The sequence below is a fragment of the Oryctolagus cuniculus genome, chromosome 6, assembly GCF_964237555.1.
Source record: "Oryctolagus cuniculus chromosome 6, mOryCun1.1, whole genome shotgun sequence".
NCBI classification, from domain to species: Eukaryota; Metazoa; Chordata; class Mammalia; order Lagomorpha; family Leporidae; genus Oryctolagus; species Oryctolagus cuniculus.
This window is the reverse complement of record NC_091437.1, coordinates 98,957,213-98,982,845: the sequence shown is the minus strand read 5'-3', so window position 1 is coordinate 98,982,845 and position 25,633 is coordinate 98,957,213. Positions and strand designations below refer to the sequence as shown.

The 25,633-nt window shown below is 47.4% G+C and overlaps 1 pseudogene; it reads right to left on the bottom strand.

The window, feature by feature from the left end:
* Positions 1–18,566: 18,566 nt before the first annotated feature.
* Positions 18,567–25,460, bottom strand: LOC100342364 (polymerase delta-interacting protein 2 pseudogene; annotated as a pseudogene).
* Between the last annotated feature and the right edge of the window lie 173 nt (positions 25,461–25,633).

The window sequence follows — 25,633 nt, the reverse complement described above, 5'->3', positions numbered from 1 at the left end:
CCTGCATGGCTATTGGTAGTGAATTAATAACATTCCCTGGGTAGGCCCTGAAGAATTAGGGAAGAGCAAAAGACCAAGAACAAGACCCGAGAAGCACTGACATTAAGGGATGGGCCGAGAAGAGCTTATGATGGGATCTGAGAGGGAATTGGAGTAGGAAGAAGGTGGGGATGGTCAGGAGATGCCAACTGCCACAGTAAGGAAGTGAGTGATCAAGGAAAGGTGGAAGAGAGAGCATCAGATGGCAGCAAGAGGTCATGGATGCCCTTAACAGTCCTGTTCATGACAGAAGAGGAGAATGCAAGGAAGGAGACCTGACTCTGCTTTGGATGCGCTGGACATCTCTTCCGGCAAGGCCCTAAGCCCTTTGTTACACATTCTAGTGCCCTAGATATAGGGTCATCAGTTGACACAGCTTTTCTAGAGTTCAGTGTGGCAACGTGTATCCCGTATTTAGTGAAGAAATGATGTTGCTGTCAAGGACCTGCCCTCATCATCCAGAGACAGCACCTGCTCTGGTGCTGTTGGGGAAGTAGACGGAGCTGGTGGTATGGGATCTCGAAAACTAAGGAGTTCCACAGCAGCATCCTCCCTGGAGACCTGTGACTGGGGAGTATGTTGCCTGCTCCTGAAGATGGAAACTGCTAACAACTGGCGGATGCCCAGACTGTGGGTGCTGCCCCATAGATGTGCTCTGAGTTAGAGGCCCCTGCCCACGTTGGCAATAAGTTGTCCTGTACTCAGGGGAGCAGGTGATCTTATCTCTGTCTGTTTAATTTGCCTTCTGAGGGTAGGGCTGGCTCCCACTCCAAAGGAAGAGCTATGAAGCAGGGAGCTTTTAACTCCATTAGTCGTCAGCCTCATAGAAGCAACCTCAGCATGGGCTGCGTAGATTATGAGGATAGGGACTGTGTGGGCACAGAGCAGGATACATTGTCTTATATGGAAAGGCTATTAGGTGATTATGGTGGATTGAGGATGGCCGTAAATGACCACTCCTCCCATGAAGAAGTGGGGTTTATTTCCCCTCTCCTTGAATTGGGGCTGGCCCTGGAACTGCTAAATCAGTAGAACCTGTCAGGAACAATATCATGCCCATTTCAGGCCTAGCCTTCTGGATCTAGCTTCTTGTTTCCTCTCCCTGGGGCCACTCTTCCTTCTGGCTCTCTCCTTGGGAGCCCAGCCACCATGCTGTGAGAAGCCCCAGCCACATGAAGAAGCCATATGTGGGCACTTTGTTCAACAACCTCAGATGCGCTCCAAACCCACAGCCAGCATCAGCTGCCAGCCATGTGAGTGGGCCGTTTTGGATGTTCTAGAGGACCTCGGCCCCAGCCAACATCACATGGAGCAGAAATACCACCCAGCTGAGCCCAGTCAATCCACAGATTTGTGAGAAAAAAATTACAAGAGTTGCTGGTTTTGGACATTAGGTTTGGGAATGATTTGTTGCACAGTGTTAGATAATGAGAATAGTTTTCATTCATACTTTCCACACAATTTTAACCTAATTGCTAAAGTAAACTGACAAAAGTGAACCTTAAATTACCCATTGGCTTCCATCGCCATTGCAGAAAACCATTCCCACAATTCCTTTCAACACGCAAAAGAGGCTTGGAATTCCTTTGGCCTCTCTCTATTTTCCTTGTTGTAGCTGCATCCCATGGAGGGAATGTCTCAGGTATGGGATGCAGGCACAGAGGAGCTGGAAAAACAGAAGAGGGGCCTTTTCCAAATGAGTTAGTTGAGCCACTTGGGTTTGGAACCAATTTTACACAGATGGCTAAACACAACTCAGTAACCATTTTTGAGGTCAGTCTCTGTAGGAAAGTGCCAGGTGCCAAGACTAGGTGAGCCCAGATGGCTACATTCCCATCCTTTCTTGCATGGAAGGCTCATTCTGGGGACATGATATGACTCCTGATCACATTATGTGTGTGGTTTTGGCTTTGTTCCAACCTCACTGATTCCAGTCTCTGCAGCCTCCCAAACACTGTGTGCCCGGCTCAGCCTTGAAGTTTGCTCTAATCCCCCTCAAAGTCTCAGCCATCAGCTCCACCAGGATGGGACTATGACTTACTTTAGATTCTGGGCCCTCCTTGGCAAGTCAGGACAAAAAGACAAAAACCTGAAGCTCCTTTCTCTTTTTTCGTGGGAGTCCAGAGAAGAGACCAGATCTCTAGGAGAATGTGGTCCTAGGACCAGGGCTTTGAGCTTGAAATGAGAATGCCTTCAAAAGTTCTATTTCAATCACCCTTGCCCAAATTCCACTTTTCCTGCTGGGTTGTGATAATGGTTCAACTCAAGTGAACTCATTTATAACAGACAAATTTGCTTAATGCTCACACTATTGTTACCACACTTCCCATTTCAGACTTAAAGGAATTTGCAGCATGTTGGTTGTATTGTTTTTATACTGTCTGGAATATAAATGATAGCAGGAAGACCCTATTACTAGGAAAAAATAAAATTAAACAAGGTGGTCTGGGGTGAGTTATGCTGTTATGGAATTAATTTCACATATAGATTTGGATGATCTCATAAACTGTTCTTTGGGTTGGCAATTTCACCCTCGTCTGCTAGATTGAATTATTTCCTCATAATTCAGAACCCCCTGCCTAGTCTGTAACCAAGAACACCTTGTGTGTCTTGGCTGGCATGAGCAGTAGAAGACAGATATCTCCAATTGTCTGTGAGCTGTGGGCACTGAGCTCAGCCGCACGTGCCTGAGGGACAATTGGAGATATTGTTCAGGGTGCATTGTTGCAATATTAGGTGGTGGTGGGGTGGGGGTGGGGTGAGACAGAGGTGGGAGGGAACCCCTTGAGCACTGTACCTGCCAGGTTGTTAAGACTACAAGGTCTGTTTCTGACTCGTGAGCTCAACACCCATCAAACAATGGGATTCTCCAAAACTCTGCAGCCTCTCAGAAAGACAATGGTCCTGTGACCAAGCAGGCAGAGCCTAGCCTGCCATGGCTTCTGACATCCCTTGTAGAGGCGCAGCACTCAGATATTTGGAGGACAAAACTGGCTTCCTTGGGGACACGAATCTCAGATCCTTTAAATCTGGCGGAACAGGCAGGCAAGAGAATGCCCCAGAAATAAAAACTGCAGAGTGAAGATGTCTCCTTTTGACCCTTCAGGATGCAACAAATCACCCTCCTAAGTTGCACCCTCTTTTCTTCTAGGTGGGAGAGTGTGCAATTTCTCTTAACTCAGCATGGAGCGAAATCCTCCAAAGGCTTACCATGACCTGACCTCTACCCCCTGGGTCAGAGACAGGCTTGCTGGGTATATATCACTTACTCCCTCTGAAATTTGCAAATAAAACAGCCATGTAAGATCTATTGCCTCATCAAAGACCATGGAAACTGATCCAGAAACCACCTTTGCCACTGAAATCAATGGCCTCCCACCTTCCAGGGCCTGTGGGGCCCACATCACCATCAGCCTGGCTGGAAGAGACTCACTTACTCTGCTCCACCCAGCCACCCCTGGATTTGGGCTGGCAGCTGTCAGTATAACCCTCTGAGAATAATAATAACAGTAATAATAATAATTCTTAAAGATTTATTTATTTGAAAGTCAGAATTATAGAGAGAAAGAAAGAGAGAGAAAGAGAGGGATCTTCCATCCTCTGGTTCATTCCCCTAATGGCCAGAACAGCCAGGCCATAGCCAGCAGCCAGCAGCTTCATCCGGGTCCCTCAGGTGGCTGGCAGGGACCCAAGGACTTGGACCATCTTCTGCTGCTTTCCTAACCTCTTGACCACAGCACCAGCCCCAAGAATTCTTCTTTTAGCTCGCACTCTAAAAACTCAAACTTTATTTTGAAAAAAGCTTTCCACTGGGCCATTGCTATTTACAGGGTGAACAACCATCCCAGTTTGCCCAGGGTGGAGGGGCTTCCTGGGACGTGGGATTTTAGTGCTGAAACCAGAAACTCTAAGCAAACTGGGGCAGTCCTCACTATGGGAGCAGAGGAAATGGAGATGGTTTCTACAGTTCCACACAAGCTGCCTGCTAGCTGTGGACTGCAATTACTCTTTCCAGTCTCCAGTATGGTTAGTTCTGAGGTTGGTAGCCGGGGACCCCATTTGAGCCCTTTTAGCAAGTTGTGAGGAAAGGGCCAAAGCCAAAGTCAATCATGAGGGAAAGCCCCAAAAGCCTAGGTTATCCAAGTTGCAGGCCTCTATTTCTTCTGAGAGTGTGCCCCTCCCATGGGCGGCCCACTCACTCTACACCACCTGGAAAATCACACCAAGAGGCCAGTTGGGCGTGTTGGCAGCCAAAGCGTGTTGTAAGACGTGGGAGGGCTGGTCAGCAAATTCCCTCCTGCCTCGGGCCATCTGAGCATCTTTATAAGGTTCTCAGTCAGAAACCTCGGCTTTCCTCCAGGGCAGTTCCTTTGCTGAATCTGGGAAGGATACACAGATTATACGGAGTGGAGATGTTGGCTTTTGCCCAGAGGTGGCTTCTCAACCAGGGCAGAATGGGAAAGGTTGAAGCACCATCTCATTCTTGCCATATGGAAGCCCCAAGACCCTGCCCGCCCATTTGGGGCCTGTTGCTTAGTGGACTAGGCCACTGAGGATGGAACGCGAGCTTCAAAGATGTTCTCTTTTCACTACCTTGGCTGAGATCCTGCTTTTCCAGCCTTCAGAACTGTAGGCAGTGCAGGGCGGGGCGTGAAGTTCCCACGTAAGGGAGTTTAAGAAGCGGTGGGAGCAGCCACTTGATCCTAAGAGATTCCCTGCTCCATGCAGTTGGAGTGGGGCTTATGAACCAACTGGAAACCTGAACAGCGAAATTAAAATGTTACGGGAGCAGATTTGGAGTGACAGGTTCAGTTTTCCACAACTGGAAAAAATCACACAGCCATATCTGGATTTCTAGAGCACTGTTTTGGGACCAAATTACAGAAGAGTCACTGTGCCCTCCAAGAGGAAGGGTGAGAATCTTGCACAAAACCTGGAGCACTCTAGTTTGATATTCAAAGATCTGAGCCCTGATATTATGCGACTCCTCTCCAGGTTCTTTCAACCAGGCCGATTGTCTGCCTCTTCTTCCTTTGACTGTACCAGGCCCTGTCCTGCCTCTGTGTTTTCCTCCCCTACCATACCTAACATGTGTCTCTTCCTGACACCCTGTTCCCACCCTCCTTTCTGGGTGCCACTCACTGCTTCCTGCAAGAAGCCCTCTTGGATGCTCCAACCACCCCCCTTAGCTGAGGGAGAGCCCCATGCCCTATATGTTGCCACTTCAGTAGCCACATGTGCTCACCTGTCCCCCTCACCAGACTGCCGACTCCTGGAGGGAGTTTTCTGCATTTTCTGCATGTATACAAGCAGGTCTGGTCCAAGAAACTCAGTGGTGACAGCTGATGTTGTCTAATGACTGGGAAATCCTGAACAAAGCCGTGTGACGTGTCTGTACTCCATGGCTCAGTAGTTCCACTCCTAAGCATTTACCCAAGAGAAGGGAACCCCAAAATATCAATGTCATGGTTTGCTCAGAACAGCTCTATTCACAATAGTTCAAAACTGGAAACAACCCAGGTGTCCATAAACAGGAAAACAGGATCATACAATGGAATAGTACTCAGCAACAAACAAGAGCAAACCTGTAGATACATGAGATACTACACACAAGCCTTGGGTGTGTTAGGCTGTGTGAAACTTTGCACAAAACAGTGCATACTGTGTGATTTCATTTATATGGAGTTTTGGAACAGAAAAACTCATCTGTGTGAAAAAAAAAGTATCAGAATTGCACTGACTTTTAGGTGGGAGAGTGGGGACAGTGACAGAGAAAGGGGCATTCAGGAACTCTCTGGAAAAATGGTAATTATCCTGTGTCTCAATAAGGTTTCCAGATGTCTGCATTTGTCAAAGCTCAGCCACAACTGTCCACTCAAGACTTGTGCTCTTCCTCGAAGGCAAATTCATCTCAAAAGAAAAAAAGAACAAATGTAGAATACTAATAATGTGCATGTCAAAGAGTTCTGATACCTGTGATTTACTTTAAAATGCATTAGAAGAAGAGCATTGAAATAAAAGAGTTGGTGACAGACACCTGCCCTCACTCCGATCCCAAACCCCTGCCCTTTAAAGCTGCCACTATTGGGTTGGAGGGAGGAGGGGGAGAGGAGCTGGAAGAATGAGCTTCTCTTCTGACTAGGCTTTGGGAGAGGAGGTGGTGTCCTTGGGGGACAGCAGAATTCCTGGGAGCCAGGAGGAGGACGAATGAGGTGGGAGTGGTGAAGTTTGCCGCTGGTGGAAAGGATCAGGTGCGAAGTAGCACTGGGGTCTCAAGGGACTGGAGGTGGAGGCCCAGAGTGAGGCAGGGCTGGTTGTGGGCTGGCTGGGAGCAGCATGGCTTACGGCTTTGATCTCCAGCCACTACCCAAAGGCCAGCCTGGTCCCTGGCACATACCAGGTAGGAAGGAATGTTTGTCGAATGACAGGCTGGCCCAGCTCACTCCATCCCTGGGCCTTCAGCCATCGAAGTCCAGAGTGAAATTCCTGGTTCAAAGGACTATCTTTTCTTGGGAAACATTGATAATCCAAACCACATCTAACCTCATTCTTCCTTTGATAGGGTAACTGGGCTGGCAGATCAGAGGAGAGCCATAGATTTGGTCCATCTGGATTTCAGCAGAGGTTGCAAACTGGCAGCCCTCGGGCTGGCTCCAGCCCACAGATGTGTGATGTGTTTTGTTTGGCCTCCCAGAGGGTGGATTTTTTTTTTCTTTCTAAGCTTAGTTTAGCTGCCAAGATTTTAAAATCACATAAAATCCGGATTGTCTGCATCTCTTAAAACATTGGAAGATCTGGCAACCATGGACCTAAGTGGTGACACTTGGCAAGAAAGAGAGGCAGCTTCCTCTGGAGGCCATGCCACCACTGCCCACCCCCCACCTCACTCTTGTACCCTAACGTGCCCTCTGGGCATGGGCATCCCACCCTTGCATGTCATGTCACTTGTGTGACAAGAGGGAGAAGTCAAGGCGGACAGTAACTCTAAACCGACCTTCATACAATAAATACCAACTGAGCACAGTGTTTGGTTCTAAGGATATGGTGGAGAACAAAATGTTTTCTAGAGGAATTTGGATTCTGGAAGAGTACACAGACAAAAAAGAAAGAAGAAAGAAAAGAAGAAAGAAGATCCTTACAAACTGTAATAATTGTTACAAGGAGACAAGATGAAAGAGGGGTGCCATAGACCATGATGGGGTGGGGGGGACGTTCTGCCTTAGACAGGGGTGGGAAGTCCTCTCAGCCTGATGTCCTACAAGATGGGACATCAGGAGACAGAGCCGACCTGGAGGGGAGGCCATGGCTGGGGAGGTGCCTGGATTTCTCCAGGAGCTGAGAGAAACACCCATGAAGTCAAGAGTGTTTCAATGAGAGTGGAGCAAGGCAAGGTCGGAGAGGGGGGCCAGTGGATGGGACTTGAACACCAGGTAAGAGTTTAGATTTTCTTCTGGACACAGTGGGAAGGCTCTGAAAGTTTGGGACAAGGGAGAAACACGATGTGCCAGCAAGAGGCGAGGGTGGTTTGACCAGCAGAGGAGGAGAGGAAGAGAATCAAGTACAACTGAATGCATAGCTGGATGCAAGGGAAGGTAGTCCTGAAAATTCTATCAAATTTGTACCAGAAGAAAATTTGTGGAGGGATTTAGGCAAAGATTTCCCAGGATAATGTAATTTAATCTTGGTTTCTTTCAAAATGTAAGGTGTTTTCACATCCATGACGGCTTCCTTTGAGAGCAGTATATAACCTAAAGCAATTTACTGCTAACTGAAAATGTTCAAAATCCATATAGATTTTGCATTCTATTCCATAAGTAGCTGTACTCAGTCTGATTTTCAAACATTGTCGATGGCACAGCATCAAAGTATAAACAGAAAAAGAGCCAGGCATCCCTCCCTACGTCACTGGCTAAGGCTCTGTCAATGGCTCTCAACCCCATCTGTGTATTAAATTTACCTGAGAAGTTTCAACAGATGCTGGAGCCTGGGCCGGCCTCCAAGAGGCTCTGACTGAATTGTTTTGGGGCATGACCTGGACACGCGGACTTCTAAAGCTCCTGGGTGACTGAAATGTGGCCACGGAGATCTGCTCCCTGGAGTGGAGGTTCTCCAAGTGTGGCAGCCAGGCCAGTGGCAGCCACACAATCCGGGAACATCAGAAATGCCAGGCTCTCCGTATTCACCCCAGACCCTCCAAATCTAAAGTTCTGGAGCGTGGGACCCAGTGATTGACTTCTTGAAAAAAAAAAAAAAAAAAAAGATTTGGGGCCAGCATTGTGGTATAGCAGGTAAAGCCGCCATCTGAAGTGCTAGCATCCCCTATGGGTGCCAGTTCAAGTCCTGGCTGTTCTACTTCTGATCCAGCTCCCTGATAATGTGCCTATGAAAGCAGCAGAGGATAGTCCAAGTCCTTGGACCCCTGCATCCACAAGGGAGACCTGGATGAAGCTCCTGGCTCCTGGCTTTAGATCAGCCCAGCTCCAGCCATTGCAGCCATATGGGGAGTGAACCAGCAGATGGAAGATCTCTCTCTCTCTCTCTGCCTCTCTGTAACTCTGCTTTTCAAATAAATAAAATAAATCTTAAAAGATTTATTTAAAAGGCAGAGTGGACAGAGAGAAAGGGAGAGAGAGAGAGAGAGAGAGAGAGAGAATGAAATCTTTCATCTTCTGGTTCACTCTCCAGATGGCTGCAATGTCTGGGACTGGGCCAAGCCAAAAGCAGAAGACTGGAACTCCATCTGAATCTCGCACATGGGTGACAGGGGCCCTAGTACTTGGCCATCTTCCTGCTGCTTTATCAGGTGCATTAGAAGGGAGCTGGATTAGAAACAGAGCAGCCTAACTCAAACGGGTGTTCCAATATGGGATGCCAGTGTTGGAGGAGGCAGCTTAATGCCACAATGCTGGGCCATTGGGTGAGGGAGAGCGAGGAGGTGCTGTCTTTTCTGTTTGCCAGATGGGCAGAGGGAAGCAGAGAGAAATGTGGTGATTTCCCAGTCAATGGCAAAGGAGGGTCCCAAACACAGGACTTCTGAAAGCCAAGGTAAGGGCAGAAATTCACAGCCACCACCACCTGCATGCTGACAGGTTTGATATCAGGGTAGACAAACACACTCTGGGTGTGTGGAACAGTTGGAGGGTCAGCAAACTGGTTCTGATCAGAGCCAGACAATAAATAGCCCTGCGGGCCCCACTGTCTGTCAAAAGCGCTTAGCTATGCTGGTGAACATGAATGTGGACATAGGCAGTACTTGAATGAAAGAGTGTGGCTATGTTCCAATAAAACTTTATTTACAAAAGAAGGTGGAGGGCTGGCTTTGGATGTCGGACTAGAGTCTGCCCTGGGTTTAGAGCGCAGGCCTGGGCCGGGCCCCTGTTGAGTACCCATCTCTCCACCCCTGTTATACATGAGGAGCTATGAGACCCTGCTGCCTCGTGGCCTAAAGCTAAGAAGTAGTGGGGGCTGAGACCCAGCTAGAGGAAACGGAGATGGCTTTTCTGGCTTCTCACCTGCACCTTGGGAGGGGAGGTTGATGGAATCCAAGGCCTCCATGGGTCACATGACCCAAGGTGGCAGGATTGGCCAGCCCATTCCCTGCAGGTCCTGCAGGGGCAGGGAACCAGTGAGCTTGTTATCCAAACTTGGTGGCTCATTCTTCTAAAAATTAACTCCATGGAAAATCTTGGAACATTATAATGCCACTGAATACAGAAGGAAAATAACAACTGAACTAGATAAATAGTGAGGAAAAGCCATCTGAGGTACCAGAGGGAGGGTTCCTGGCCGGGTAAAACACACTCAGTTTCAAACCCACAGAATAATTGCAGAAGTCAAAATCCCACGCACATTTAACCCTGTGATTTCTAAGAAACGAAATGCAGTTTGACAGAAATAGAGGGCCATCGCGTGAGGAGTGACAAATCAGAGCCTCATAGAATTTTTCTTGCTTTAAAAATTTATTTTGGGCTGGTGCTATGACGCAGCGGGTTAAAGCCTCAGCCTGCAGTGCTGTCATCCCATATGGGCTCTGGTTCTAGTCCTGGATGCTCCTCTTCCAATCCAGCTCTCTGCTATGGACTGGGAAAGCAGTAGAAGATGGCCCAAGTCTTTGGGCCCCTGCACCTGCATGGGAGACCCAGAAGAAGCTCCTGGCTCCTGGCTTCAGATCAGCTCAGCTGGCCATTGTGGCCATTTGGGGAGTGAATCAGCAGATGGAAGAAAAGACCTCTCTCTCTCTACCTCTCTGTAACTCTGTCTTTCAAATAAACAAAAATAAATCTTTAAAAAATTTATCTTAAAATATTTGCTTTAACACTTAAATATGTATGCTGCATGTATTCACATTATGCAGCTTAATGATATTATGGAAACCTGTGGCTCCATCACCAAAGAGCTAGGATGTCTGATAATGCACACACCTAACGCTGTCTCTCCACCCAGGGGCCCAGGTCTCCTCCACACAGGCAGTCATTGTCCTAAACATCAGGGTTTGTTGCTGCTGGTGTGTGTGCAATCATGCTGTGTGTGCACCTGCACAGTGTTCGGCTTACTTTTGCTTGTTGTTGAGTTTTATAAACTACTTTGTGTGGTCTCCTGGCTCTTTTTCTCTCCACTCCAGGTTTTCAAGATCTTTCCATGTTGGATACAGTTGCGGTACCTTCATGTTCACTGATGTATAACATTTGCATTACATGACTATGTTGCAATTTATTTATTCCTTCTTTTGTCAATTGCTGCAGGTTAGTAGTACTTAAAAAATTCTCAAAAAAATTTCCAGATTAAAAAAAATGTTTGGTCCCATTCTTGCACTGCTACTAAAAGCATGACTTCCCATTGCTTTACACCAAGTATGTGTGTGCTTGAGTATATATGCTTGTATTATACAATATTTCAAGCAGATAGCAAAGTCTATATGTTGAATTCCACAGATATCCATCACCCATCTCCAGTAATGATAAAATCATGACTAATGATTTTATTCCATAATGTTCCCAATTCCCTCCCCACTGAGTTATGTTAAAGTGCATCTCAGATGTTATATTTTTTCATTCATACTTTAATGAGTATTTCTCTAAAATTAAGACACTTGGGAATGGGTATATGGCCTAGAGTTTAAAATGCTTCCTAGGATACCCACATACCAGGGTTCAAGTACCAGCTGTGTTCCGAATTCCAGCTTCTTGGCAGACAACGGTGATGGCTTAAGCACATGGGGCCCTGCCACCTATGTGCAAGATCTGAGCTGAGTTTCTAGCTCCCAGGTTCAGTCTGGTCTCACCCTGGCTGCTGCGGTCATTTGGGGAATGAACTAGCAGATGGGCACTCCCTATGTCTATTTGGCTGTCTCTGTCATCTCTCTGCCTCTCAAATAAAAATAAAATAAAGTCACTTAGGGGCCAGCACTGTGGTGTAGCAGATAAAGCCGCCACTTGCAGTGTCAGCATCCTGTATGGGAGCCAGTTCGAGTTCCTGCTTCACTTCAGATCCAGCACTCTGCTATGGCCTGGAAAAGCAATAGAAGATGACCCAAGTCCTTGGTCCTCTGCACCTACATGGGAGACCCAGAAGAAGATTCTGGCTCTTGGCTTCAGATTGGCACAGCTCCATCCATTGCAGTCATCTGGGGAGTGAACCAGTAGATGGAAGATCTCTCTCTCTCTCTCTCTCTCTCTCTCTCTCTGTCTCTGCCTCTGTCTCTCTTCCTTTTGAATAAATAAATAAATAATAAAGTCACTTAGAACATAACCGACATATCATTGTCAATTCAAAAAATAATTCCCTCAATTATCTGTAAACTTTTTACAGCTTTTTTGGCTCAAGATTCACGGTGCATTTGAGATTTGATTGCTATATCAATTCTCTCAATGTACATTTTTTCTCTCTCTCTCCCTTTCCCTTATTTGTGGAAGAGATCAGCTGTGGGGAAAGTTTTAGCTGTTGATTATCCCTAGGTTGGCTTTAGGGCTTTTCATGTTTCCTAATTTTTCTTTTTGCAACTTATTCAGAAAATTAATTTTCCTATGTAAATTACCTGCATCTCTGGGCCTTACTGCACTAATGGCACAGGTGCAGCAGCACGCCTGTAATTACCAGCTACAGCAGGGGGCAGGTCTCAACAAGACGTTTTTGTTCTAGGGGTGGCCCTTGTCTGTCTGCCAGGCTCTGCAGAGGAGAGGGGTGAGGAAAAGCCAGGACCTGCTCCGGGGGTAGAGGATGGGGTCGGGGAGGGGGCAGTGCACACTCCCCTGACAACTCTTTCTCCCCGCCAGAGGCCATGCAAAGGTAACATCTGGATTCTACAGTGGGGTGCTGAGGAGGAGGACTGAGAAGCCCAATGCAACACTGCAGCTCAGCTCCCCTTATTTCTGGGGGAAGCGGGAGTTCATTCTTCACTCATTTACAATGAGTCACTCTGGCCTCGCACGACGGGGTAGGGGTCATCATCAGAATTAGAATCAGCAGCCATCAAGAACAGGCCATACCCTGCCCCAGTGAAGTGGGCAGCCTCTGGCCCCGGGGACCTGAAAGCCGAGTGCCCTAGGAAGAGGTGCCGTTGAGACCCAGAGCCAGCACTGTAGGGTTGCTAACCCAGGGGCGCTGGGGCTGCAACCTGCCCAGCAAGCTCAGGTGCTCCCTGACCACACCAAGCAGCAAGGCTGTGGGGTTGGGTGGTCCAGTCATTCGTCAAAGCTGCGAAAAAATTGAACTGTAGGCCGAGTGTCGCTCCCCCTCTTCGTGGAGGAACGACACTAAACCCTGCCTAGGTTTCCTATCCGAGTCACGGCACCATTATGTCGCTCCCCCTCTTCGTGGAGGAACAACACAGGACCCTGCGCTGTTCTTTTGTCTGCTTGGCCCTCCCCGGGTTTGCTGCTGGTTCTTCCCGGGTTGGCTACCGACCCTTCCACCTCCGTGGAAGGGCGGTTCCCCCTGCCACATTCCCCACTTCCGCGGGGGAGCTGCACACCGCCGGCCGGCTCTCTCGGGGGCTGCTCAGGTGTTCCTTCAGATAGATGTTCCTGGTGCATGTTGTCTCTCTCCTCCTTTATAGTCCTCTTCCACCAATCCCAACTCTGCTACCCACAGGCCGAGTACGCTGCTCTCCTCCAATCAGGAGCAGGATCAGCTCCTGCAGGTCACTACTCAAGTTGGCGAGAGGCAGCTGCGTAGAAGTTGTTACTCCCTTCTCAGCGCCATATTATGGGAGAGCAGATGCATAGAATAAGTCTTAATTCCAGTAACTTAGTCTAGTCCGAGTTGCTCCCCACAGCCGAGGGAAGAGGATGCCTGCACAGGAAGGCAGAGGCCTGTGGGGGTGTCAGTGGGCAGGATTGCAACGTAACTGTGTCTTCCTGGGAGATGGTGGCTGCACTGAACAGGGAAGTGAGGTTAGAAGGAGCCGTGAGCCCCGGAGCTCCCTCATTCTGCCTTTGAACTACACTGAAACAAGTTGTTCACATACTGCAAACCACATCCCTGACACAGGAAGCGAGGCTTGTAGGGGGAAGGGAGGGTTGGTCTTGGGCAAGAGCCGCGTTAAACCTTTGTGATGGCAGCTACCACATCCCAGGTCATAGGAGGCCTGGACAGTGCCTGCAAAGACAATGTCCATGACAGAAATTGCAGCTCCCACTCTGACATCAAAGGTGTCAAATTTGGTAAGGAGCATGCCATCAAGGGGCTGAGGTGTTGGAGCCACAAAATAGTCAGCCAAGGCTCTTCTGAACTTGACACTGGTCCTGGGCTTCACTGCATACTAAGGGCTCTCCTACAAATAGCCTCAAGTCAGGGATATTAACAGCAATGTTTGGACAGGGCAGTTGTCAGAGGGCTTTGTTTTACATGTGGCCAGCAGTGTCCACCAGCACCACCATCAAAGTCTTGGTTATAGGCAGAGACAATAGCTTTCATGTGATGCTAGCAGCATTCCGGCCATAACCTTTCCAAACAGCTGTGCCATAGTGCGGCCACCATTGCTCTTGGGGGGGTGTGGGGCACTCAGACTCTGGGTGTACATGCACAGCTGCTCCACCACCCTGGCATGAACACATTACAGGTGGTGAGGGGGGCACTGAAGCCATTTTCCAGTAGCCAGGAGGAAATCTGAGCTATGTTGGTAGACTTCTCCATGTCCTGGGCACCACAGAAGGTGATGACTAAGAGCACTGGCTGCACCATGCACCTGTGTGCCCCAGGGTGCATCTGCATGATTCAAAGGCTGCAGAGTCTGCATTGGAGATTCCTGCTTTGCTGGGGATGTCACCAGGCTGAATGCCTCCTCACTTTCCATTCCAGCTTGTTGGTAACAGATTCACAACATCAGCAAACACAGATAACCATGAGATGCTCCTGCGTCTTGTCCAGAGCAGATTCCTGTCTCGGATGGATCAAGGTGCTTTGGCATCCCAAGCATGCCACCCAGAGGTAGGGAGCACTCAGCCTGGGGGTTCTGAGTGGCCCCTTCCTCAACTGAGCGGCTGCAGTCCAGCTCCAGAAGTGAATGTGCCCATCAGGGCAGCCCCGGGAGTTCTGTGGGTGGAGAGACTACAGGATCCAGGACTCCCTTATGAACACTGCCTTCCAGTTCTCACACCCGGAGTGGTTTTTTCCCTTTCTTCTTTGCCTGTCTGGTTCCACAGACTTCCTGTACTTCTCCATACCCATCCCATGCTTCTCGACAAACTCGTCTCGCTCCCTGCCTATTGGCTCTACTTTGGAAAGTCCTACTCCATACTTAAATGCAGCGGGAGACCTGGCTGCTCTACAGGGATTGCTTTGCTGGAAGCCAAAGGGCCATCAGAGCTTCCTCTTTGCCCCCAACCAATTTTTTTTTATGTTCTTTTGCTTTTTCCTTGGACTTTCCCACTTGTGTGTCTGTCATTCACAGATCTCAAAGGTTCCTTGGCTTTTTCATAATCTTCACATTTCTTCATGGTGGTGAGAGCACGGGTCTCACTGCTCTCCTTTGCTTCACAAAGAAGCCTTGGGAAGTCTTGGACATGAACAGTGCCATTCGACAGACTTCCAGCATTTTGTTGTTGAAGCTGGGTGTGGTACTTGTGCCCAGAAAGCCAGTGCTGGTCATTCGTCTATCAGTTTATCCGCCTAGATGGTTGTTAGGCTCTTCCAAACACCAACCAGCCTCATCAGCTCAAACTACTTGTCCACTCTATACCTGATGTGAGTGAAGGAGTTGTTGCTTCTTTCAGGTTCCCGCAGTAGCCCAGTAGGAATCAACTGATTAAGGGGCCAGCACATAACTTGCTCACGCCCTGGAAGCTCCAGAGCATGAGCATGTCCTTGGAGACAAATTCAAGTGCAGTGTCAGTAGCAAAAGAGAAGCTGGGACCAACACTGGAGCTCAGATTACCATCACTGCTGCTTCCTCCTAGTTTTTCTTTTTTAAAAAAATATTTATTTACTGATTTGAAATGGAGAAAGAGAGAGAGGAACAGACAGATGTCCTATCTACTCGTTAACTCCCTAAATGCCCACAACAGTTGAGGCTGGGCCAGACTGAAGCTAGAAGCCAGGAACTCAATCTAGGTTTCCCACATGGGTGACAGGGACCTAAGTACTTGGGCCATCACTGCTGTATCCCAGGGCATGCATTAGGAGGAAGTCGGAATTGGGAGCAGAGCAAGATACCCAACCCAGACACCCCATTGTGGTACGTGGGTGTCCCAAGCAATTGTCTTAAGAGCTACACCAAATGCCCAGCCCCCAATTTTTCTTGGCTCATTATTCTTGGTTTCCTATTCATCTGACCATTTCTCCAGCTTCAGTTGATTTCCACGAAGATGTTCATGGCGTTTCTGCTCATGGTGTTAATTTCTGCTCCTCCATCTGTTCTTGCGCTCCCTGTTCATTCCCACATCTTTTCTGCCTGCCTTTTCTTACTTGACAGGCCTTCCACGTGACCTCTTTTGCTGAGTGACAAGAAGTTTGTCATTGTCTTAGTGCATTCGGGCTGCTGTACCGAGTGCCACGTGGGGAGTGGCTTATAAAAGATGGACATGTATTTCTAGAGGCTGGAAGGCGAGGCCAGCAGACCTAGGTTCTGGGGAGGGCCTGCTGCTGAGTTGCAGGCAGCTGTCTGTGTAGGGCCTCTTTGCGTGTCTTTGTCAGGGGGCACTAGTCCCATTCATGAGGGTGCTGCCCTCAGGATAAATCACTTCCCAAGGCCCCACTTCCCAACACTGCCTCCTTCCGGGTTTGGATGGCAACATGTGGACTGGGGGAGGGGAAGGCGTAAGCATGCCAACCACAGCTGCCACTTGGGCTCTCTTGAGCCTCTCTCCGGTTCCTTAGCGTTTTATGTTACCATGATCATTCTTCTAGTTCATTCGGGTTTATTTTGTTCTTTGTCTCACTACTTCATTTAATTTGCAGCTGCTCTGTTTGCCTAAATACAAAAATTTCAGGCATAAATACTTTTTAAGTGGGGCCCTCCTTGTGGTGCAGGAGGTTAAGGTGTTGCCTGTGGTGCCGGCTGGAATCCCAGCTGCTCCACTTCTAATCCAGCTCCCTGCTAATGCGCCTGGGAAAGCAGTGGAGTGTGGTCCAAGTGCTTGGGCCCCTGCACCCACGTGGGAAACTGGGATGAAGCCCATGGCTGCTGGCTTCAACCTGGCCCAGCCCTGACATTGTAGCAATTTGGAGAGTGAACCAGCTGATGGAAGATCTCTCTCTCTCTCTCCCTCTCTCTCTCTCTCTCTCCCCCTCTCCCTCTCCCTCTCCTTCTCATTAATTCTGACTTTCAAATAAATAATCATAAAAAAAAAAACCTTCTAAGTAAAATTTTTTTCTACATCCCATAAGATAGGACATGTACTGTTTTTGTATTTATTTTCTTCAGATCTGTTTCATTTACTCTTAATTTATTTTTGTTATTGACTTCTAACTAAATTGTAGGGGGGATAATTACTAATTCCTCCTTAGCATTTATTGTGACTTGCAATATGAACTAATAAGCGATGGAGTTGTGTGGAGGGCTCGCAGTCTTGGGAGGCATCTGTACCCTCTGTGTGGCATAGCGTTCTCTCTGTGCCCAGTACACTCTTGCTATAGGAGCTGCTTCTATTCCGTTTCAACCAATATTTTGTCTGTTTCACCTACCAGTTATTAAGAAATCTGCCACCTTTATGGTGAATTGATAAACCTTGTATGTTTATCAACTTTTTAAAAAAGATTTATTTATTTATTTGAAATGCAGGGTGTCAGAGAGAGAAGGAGAAACAGGAGTGGGGGTAGGGTGAGAGAAGGCTCTTCCAGCCATTGGTTCATTTCCCAAATGGCCATAAACAGCCAGGATGGGGCCAGGCAGAAGCTGGGAGCCAGGAACTTCATCCAGGTCTTTCATGTGGGTGGCAGGGGCCCAAGTACTCAGATCATCTGCTGAGGTTTTTCACAGGTGCATTAGCAGGGAGCTGGATCAGAAGCGGAAATGCCAGGACTAGAGCCAGCACCCCAATCCCAGATCTGGTATTAACCCACTGTGCCACAATGCCGGCCCTCTCCTTGTTCTTTATAGAACCACATCCTTTATATTTGGATGATGAGTTATTTTGGTTCTTTCTCTTTTCTTTTTCCACTGTTATTCTCTCTCTTGGTTTGGATTCATACATTCTTTTGCATTTTTTTAGTGGTTTCTCTTGGAAGATTATAATGCTTTTCATCCTAGAAAATTTAAGCTATGCTTCTTCTATCCTGAATGAATGCAAGCATCTCACAACATTCCTCCTCCCAATTCACATGCTACTTTAGGTACAATGTTTACCCTAACCTTTTTATATAAAAAAAATGTATTTATTTGAGAGGCAGCAGCAGCAGCAGCAGCAGCAGAGAGAGAGAGAGAGAGAGAGAGAGAGAGATTGGTTCTAGCTCCCTATTCATTCTGCAAATGCCAGGACTGGCTCAGGCTGAGCCAGGAAATAAGAACTCATTACAGGAGTCCCATGTAGGTGGCAGGAATCCAACTATTTGATCATCATTGCTGCCTCCCAGGGTCTGCATTGGCAGGAAGCTGGGGTCAGGAACTGGAGGTGGGCGTTGAACCCAGGTACTCTGAAGTGGAACATGGATGTCGTAACCTCTAGGCCAAGTCTGACCCCATCCTGTCTGTAACCAAACAAGTTAGATGTATTGCGACTATTTTTACCATTTTTTTTTTCAAGCGTGCACTGGTTTATTGACCAAACCTCACATTCCAGACAACTTGTGTGACAGGCCAGGAAACTCCTCCAGGCCTGTGGCAGCTGAACACAGTTCCTTGGTGGAAAAGTTTACTGGGACACAGCTCAGGCAGGGTTTATAAATAGGAGGCCAGCGCCTTGGAGGAGTCCTACATGGGTCTTCCGAAGAAAACGACTGGATCCCCCGAAAGAACTCCACAATCAAAAGGTGCAAAAGATGAAGAGACTCAGTGTGGCCCGTGATGGGGAGAGAGAGGAGTTCTGCAGCCACTGTGGGGTGAGGGCTATTCCTCTTCGGAACCAAGCCGGGCTCTCAGGGCCTCGGCTGGCCTACCAGTGAAGGCCTGAGGGTGGCGTCTTCTCATCTTCATTGCTTTCCAGGGAGAAGGGTGGGCTCCGGACATCAAAGTGGCAGCCATCAGGACTCTCAAAGTGGAATGTGCCCCACGTGTGCCCACTAGACGTTTGCAGGGAGTCGTGGCTGCTGTTCTGGGATGCAGGCTCCTCCCTGGATAACACTGGTTCCCTGCCTTGGCCTCGCACTGTTCCCAAGGTGCCAGAGAGGCTAAATACCCTCCAGTGCCACACCCGGAGCTGCGCGACGTCACTGCCAAGGTCACTGTCAAGGTTCTCCAAGCGGATGCGGTAGCACCCACCAGTAGACATGGGAATTCTGGGCTTCCCTCACGCCCGTGTAGACGGGGATGACAGCGACACGGATGTCCTCAGTTGTTTCCGGGTGGACACTGGAAAGCTCCAGCCAGGGCTGATTCTTCTCTTGCTAGGCCCGTAGTGTCTCCCGAGCCACAGAAGGAGGTGCTTAGTCTGGTCGTATAGAAGAAAACTTTCAAAGCGCTCCCGCTGGATGTAAACCTAATCACTGGAAGTGTAGGGCAGGCTGTCCTCATGGCTGACATAGTCCAGGCCTGGGATGGCATACAGGGCCCAGCTGTCATCATGGTTAGCCAGGGAGGTCACAGCTTCTGAGATCTCTGAGATCTACGTAGAAGTCACGGGCATCCTGGTAGTAAGTGTGAGTTTTGCCTTTCACCTCCTTAGAGCCAGGGCTGGGAGGGCTCTATGTTTCTCTGGAGGTGTAGAAGCCACATCCCTGTCATATAGCCGGGCCTGCCAGGGAAATAGGACAAGGCCTCGGTAGCCAAAACACTGTAAAGGAAAAGCTGTCCGGTCTCATTTTCCACTCTGCTTTTGCACCTCAAACACTCTGACTGTTTCCAGCACTTTGCCCTCTGGTCGGTTTGGGACGAGAGATTCCTCCGCATCACCATGGTCACCGCTTGAAGGAAGGCCCCTGCTACCCATGCCACACAGAGTGGCCTCAGTCCACTGTGCCCAGTCAGCGACCGGGACCACCAGTGGCTGCCCACGGCCAGGCCCGCAGGGCTTCACAACCTGCCTTAGCCTGCCCAGTGCCCGCTTGGCTGCTGATGTGTTTTTACTATTATTTTAACACAGGCCGGCGCCGCGGCTCACTAGGCTCAGCCTCCGCCTTGCGGCGCCAGCACACTGGGTTCTAGTCCCAGTCGGGGTGCCGGATTCTGTCCCGGTTGCCCCTCTTCCAGGCCAGCTCTCTGCTGTGGCCAGGGAAGGCAGTGGAGGATGGCCCAAGTACTTGGACCCTGCACCCCATGGGAGACCAGGAAAAGCACCTGGCTCCTGGCTCCTGCCATCGGATCAGCGCGGTGCGCCGGCCGCAGCGCGCCGGCTGTGGCGGCCATTGGAGGGTGAACCAACGGCAAAGGAAGACCTTTCTCTCTGTCTCTCTCTCTCTCTCACTGTCCACTCTGCCTGTCAAAAAAAACAAAACAAAACAAAACAAAAAACAACTATTATTTTAACACATATGTTTTTCACTATATTTTCTCAGCATTTCTTTTATCTCAAACTCCTTGTGGGTTAACTTTCCTTCTTGCTGAAGGGTAATACTTTAGATTGAGATATTTCTTATTAAATGTCCTGTACAGTAGACTGTCTTGGAAAATACTCTAATTTTACCCTCATTCTTGAAGGAAAGTTTTGTTGGGTACTGAAATAGAAGTTATTGTCTCTAAAATATTTAAAGAAATTGGTCTACTGCATTTTGATCCCCACATTTGCCCTTATTTTTTGTTATTTTAAATATCATTCCTTGTGGATAATCTTTCTCCAATGGCTGCTTCTAAGATCTCCCATTTGTCTTTGGTATTCTACAATTTCATTGTAGAATTGTGACTAGGCATTGATTTCTTGCTGTTTTCCCAAATTTTATTTTTTAAAAAATTGAATTAAAAGAAAACTTAAATACTAATACAATGAATGTCTATTTACTTATCTATATTCATGTCAACATTTTGCTACATGTATTTGACTTTTTTTTAATTATTTGAAAGTAAGTTTAATTTTTTTCTTTTTTTAAAGATTTATTTATTTATTTGAAAGGCAGAGTTACAGAGAGGCAGAGGCAGAGAGAGAGAGAGAGAGAGAGAGAGAGAGAGAGAGGTCTTCCACCTGCTAGTTCATTCTCCAGATGGTAGCAATGGCCAGAGCTGTGCTGATCTGAAACCAGGAGCAGAAGCTTCCTCTGGGTCTCCCATGTGGTACAGGGACCCAAGGACTTGGGCCATCTTCTACTGCTTTCCCAGGCCATAGCAGAGAGCTGGATCGGAAGTGGAGCAGCTGGTACATGAACCGGTGCCCACATGGGATGCCGGCACTGCAGGTGGTGGCTTTACTTGCTGAGCCACAGTGCCAGCCCCTGAAAGTAAGTATAGATCATAGGACTTCATCCTAAATATTTCAGCAACCACCTCTTAAGACCGAATGTCTGTTACATGAACTTGATACTATTTACTCTATAAAAGTGACCAAGAGTGGACTTTTAGCACAGTGGCTAAGTTGCCACTTGGGATGCCCACATTCCATATTGCAGTGCCTGATTTGAGTTCTGGCTCCTCCACTTGTGATCCAGTTTCCTGCTGTTGCTCACTGTGGGAGGCAGCAGATGATGTGTCTCTGCCACTGTCGTGGGAGAGCCAGATTGATTTCTGAACTCCTTATTTCAGCCTGGCCCAACCCTGAATATTTTGAGTATTTGGGGAGCGAAGTAGCAGGTGAAAGATCTCTGTTTGCCTCCTTCTTTGTTTCTCTGCCTTCCAAATAAAATGAAAATAAACAATTAAAAATATTTTTAAATGACAATTCCACAGTATTAATATATAGACTGTATTCATAGTTTTATAAGTATTCTCAAATTTTCTTTTATAGTTTTTGGTTTTAGATTAAAGACTTGATTAAAGGCCATAATTGGTTGGTATGTCTCATTAGTTTCTTTGATGTTTTTACAATTTGATTCTGTAATTTGCTTGGAATAAAATCCACCCATTGAAGTATGCGGTCTGATGCATGTAGCTCTATGCAGTTGAACAAATATCACCACAGCCAAGTTAGGGAGCCCTCCATCAGCCCTACAAGGTCTCTCATGGCTTAGTCAGTCTGTGCTCTCATGTAGATTCTGATCTCCATAGATTTGCTTTTTCTAGAAATTTCATAGAAATGTTTTATGTGGTCTTTTGTATCTGGCTACTTTCATCTAGGAGAGTGGTTCTGAGGCTCATCTGTCTTGTTGCATGTATCAGTAGCTCATTTGTTTTTGGTGGTATTATTCCTTTATATGAATACAGCTCCCGTTGTTTATCCATTCACTTAGTGATGAACATTTAGGTTGCTTCTGGTTTTAGGCTATTGTTTCCATCTATCGGGCCCATCTTGTAATCCTTATGGACAAATTTTTCTTGAGTAGACAATAGTGACATTTCTGGGTTATATAGTAAGTGTATGTTCAAACTTAAAGGAAAAAAGTTGTCTTTGATAATTAAACTGTAACCTTTCCTTCATGACTGCCTGACATAAGATCTTTTAGGAGTTAATTAAATGAGCAACAGAGTACGTGATGCAACCTATTCTGTCTTGCGGCCAGTTTCCACTGCTGAATGCACTGTGAGGGCACCTCAGCTTGCTCATGTGAACACAGACTCAGAAGCAAGCCCAGCTTATTCTGAATTGCTTCTAAATCAGCTACTGGTTCTCTGACGTCGAGTTATTTAGTGCCCTGTTCCCCTCTTTTCTTACTATCTCAGGGCTATTATACAGAATAAATGAATGAAAATTATAAAGACTTAGTGTCTGGCACATAGTAAGTCTTACGGGTTAGCTTCTAATAATTGAGCTTGACGAGTCTCCCTCTTTTTTTTATTTTTTTATTTATTTTTTATTTTTTTACGAGTCTCCCTCTTAACTATTAACACTGGCCAGTGGTTTTGGATGGAACAAATATATATGCATAGGAAATCACGAGTTTCTGAGTTCTAAGACTATTTTAAAAATATTTATTTATTTATTTGAGAGGCAGAGTTACAGAGAGAGAGAAGGAGCGACACAGAGAGAAACCTTTCATCCACTGGTTCACTCCCCAACTGGCTGCAATGGCCCTGGCCTGGCCAGGCCAAAGCCAGGATCTGGGAGCCTCCTCCAGGTCTCCCATATGGATGGCAGGGGCCCAAGAACTTGGCCATCTTCTGCTGCTTTCTCAGGCACATTAGCAGGGAGCTGTATCAGAAGTGGAGCAGCTAGGACTCGAAGTGGCACCCATATGGGATGCTGGTGCTGCAGGCCGTGGCTTTAACCCACTGCGCCACAGTGCTGGCCCTGAGTTGTAAGACTTTTAAAGAAGAAAGTGTCCTTGCTGAAACCAAAATTTACTTTTTGTTTGAAAAAAAATCTTCTGTGAAATCCAAATAATGCATAAATGAGTATTTTTAGAAAAAATCTTAGCTAAAGAGCAATACACAGGTACATGCACACACACATTCCGTCCTTCCCGTATTTTATAGCATGATGGATTTAACAAGAATTCCAAGTGTCTGAATCAGCTGCAATTTTCCTTTGTGATATCACTCAGTCTTTAGGTGTACCTTCATCACAGCATTTATTGTCATTGCTAAGGTGTTTGTTTCATCACCAGAGCGTGAGTTCTTGAAGAGCAAAGATTGCAGTTTTTCTTTAGTGCCGAGACCATAGCTGGTCCTCAATAAATCTTCATTGAGTATTTACTTGTGTGTGAATGAATGAATGCATATTTAATATGAGCAACCTCTAGAGACACCCCCCCCCCCTTGGCCTGTGTGGGTGTTTTATTTTGGACTATTTCTGAGAGTCATCAATGAAGGAAATATTCCATGGTGAAGGTGGAAGAGATCAATGTTGAGTTAGGGGGTAAACATATGTGAGCCTCAAATGTGTGTATGAACCTTGCTGTGGCATCTGGAAGAAAATTTATTTTCCAAAATAGACTCTCCATCACAGATAAAAGATATATTGCAGTTGACTGCCAAAAATCTGTTTGACCACAGGTGATTAGCCTAAGCCACTTTGCCTAAACCAAGTGGGTTATTCCATTCTCATTGCCAATGATAGTCAAGGCCTACCCATGAACTGTTTCTGTCTAATGAGACAGAAAAGGAAGCCTGCCAGAGGACTTCTGTAAAGTTATCACTCTCTTCTAAGAGAGTTTCCGGACAACATCCTTCGTCCTGTGCACATCGTCTTACCTGGATATACACCTGGAATAACTGTATCAACAGCGGGAAGACAGAGCCACTTCAGCAGGTGTGGAGGCAGCAGAAAGAAACTCGCATGCTGATGTTTGACGCTGGTAAGAAGTTGAAGCAGAATCCCTTGAATCCAGGTCCGCCTAGCCTTTTGTAAGATAATACTTTTCCCGATTGTTCAAGTCAGAGTTTTGTGTGCTTCAGACAAAGACACATTTGTTTAATTGTCCTAATGGTGTTTATAAGCAAGACTTTCTGTCGTACATTCAGTCCTGCTTAGCTCATCGCATTTAATTGGAATATCTCTTGAATCTCCTTTAATTGGAACAGTCTCTCAAATTTTCTGCCTTTCATGATATCAATATTTAAAAATAGAGAGAGAGAGAGAGGGAGGAGAGAAGAGACCTGCAGCTCAGTGAAATTTGCCTCCCTTTGGGCTTCTTTGGTGGTTTCCTCCTAAGAGATTCAGGTTACACAGTTTGAGCAGGAACATGACCTTCTGAGAGCCTCACACCAGCAGGGGCCAATACTGGGGGGCTAAACTTGATTCCACTGCTAAGTGCGATCCATTGCTGGCTCATTCTTTAAGAGTCTAAGGCCCAGATCTCAGGGGGAGAGAGAATCATCTTTCTTATGTCATCTGTGGGCCACATGGAGTCATTTCTGTGGTTTCTTGGATAGGTTTGAATCACAGTGCCCTTTGCTAACGAGATGGGTTCACAATGTACTATGAAAGCTGCCTTTGGGATAAGTGGAGACCACCCCCTCGAAGACTCAACAAGCTACTCGCTGTCCCCGGCCAGTGGGCAGCCAGTGGGAGAGGGTTCATAAGGACACAGGGACTTCTGGTGTTCCTTAAGGAGGCTGACCTTCACCCAGTGTCATTCCTTCACACCTGAGCAAGTTTAACAGTCCCGTTCCCATGGAGCCCTCCTCCAATGCAGCCCTGAGCTGTGCTTTCTATAAAAAGTAGCTGTTCCTTCATTCCCTCCACAATGGCTTCATTCTTACCTTATGAACCTGCTGTGTCAGTGCTCTCTCTTGATTTATGGAAGATTTCGAACTCCCCGAATAACTATCCCTTTTCTTTTCACGAAAGTTCATCTCCACAAAGACACTTTCATCCGCTGATTAGTCATGCCCCAGTGAGCCTGGCTAACCGGAGGCTGAATTATTGATGTGTTAAAGATGTAATCTCGAAGTCCTGGGACCGCTGAAGCAACCCCAACATGCCACTCGACAGTCGGAATCCCACAAAGTATGGCCTCCTTGAGCAGCCTTGGTCACACGCGTTCCTCCGGGTCCATAACTCTCTCTGTCCCGACCGCCTGTGAGGGCTCAGTTATTGTGGGGCCGCGCTTCGGTTGCCGACACACACTGCCCTGCACCCCAGCGTATGGCAGTGCCTTCCCAACACTCCAGTTTCCATTCCCAGTAACAAGGATTCATCAGCCAATCTCTCACTCGACACAACCAGCAGTTCATTGTATCCCGCACTGGCTGTGGCCTTCGGCATAAACCGCACCAACGCTTGTGTCAGCATATTGTCATCGAGTGTGCTGTCTGCCACCAGTGGCCCGGCCCTCCCTGCCCCCCGCGCCCATTGATTTTGAGCCATGTGTGAGCTTGGCTCAGCCACTGTGGAGGATTAGTAGATAGTATTGAGACCCGGCTGCACAGCACAACAGTCTCCATGGAGATGTGTGGAAATCCCTCACCAATCAGTTTTCAGTCTGTAGATTTTTTTTTTTTTGAAAAGGTGAATCCTCATTGGCCGGCATTGTGGTGCAG